The following is a 207-nucleotide window of genomic DNA, read 5'->3' as shown; positions in this document are numbered from 1 at the left end:
CGACCCCTGCGGGTGTGGGGGGGGGGGGGGGAAGCAGGAGAGGCTCAGTCGCTTCCCGCCCGGTGCACGGGCACGACCGCGGGCACCTCCTCGGCCAGGGGGTTATTTTCCGGCACACGTAGGAAGTCGGGCCTCGGCCCCTCAGGGCGGGAGCGGCGGGAAGCGCGCGAACGCTCCCGGAGGCGCGGCAGGGCGGGCGGCCTCTCC

Source organism: Buceros rhinoceros, unplaced genomic scaffold (assembly GCF_000710305.1).
Source record: "Buceros rhinoceros silvestris isolate BGI_N320 unplaced genomic scaffold, ASM71030v1 scaffold10055, whole genome shotgun sequence".
NCBI lineage: Eukaryota > Metazoa > Chordata > Aves > Bucerotiformes > Bucerotidae > Buceros > Buceros rhinoceros.
The sequence above is the reverse complement of the archived record's forward strand: the minus strand, read 5'-3'. Positions refer to the sequence as shown.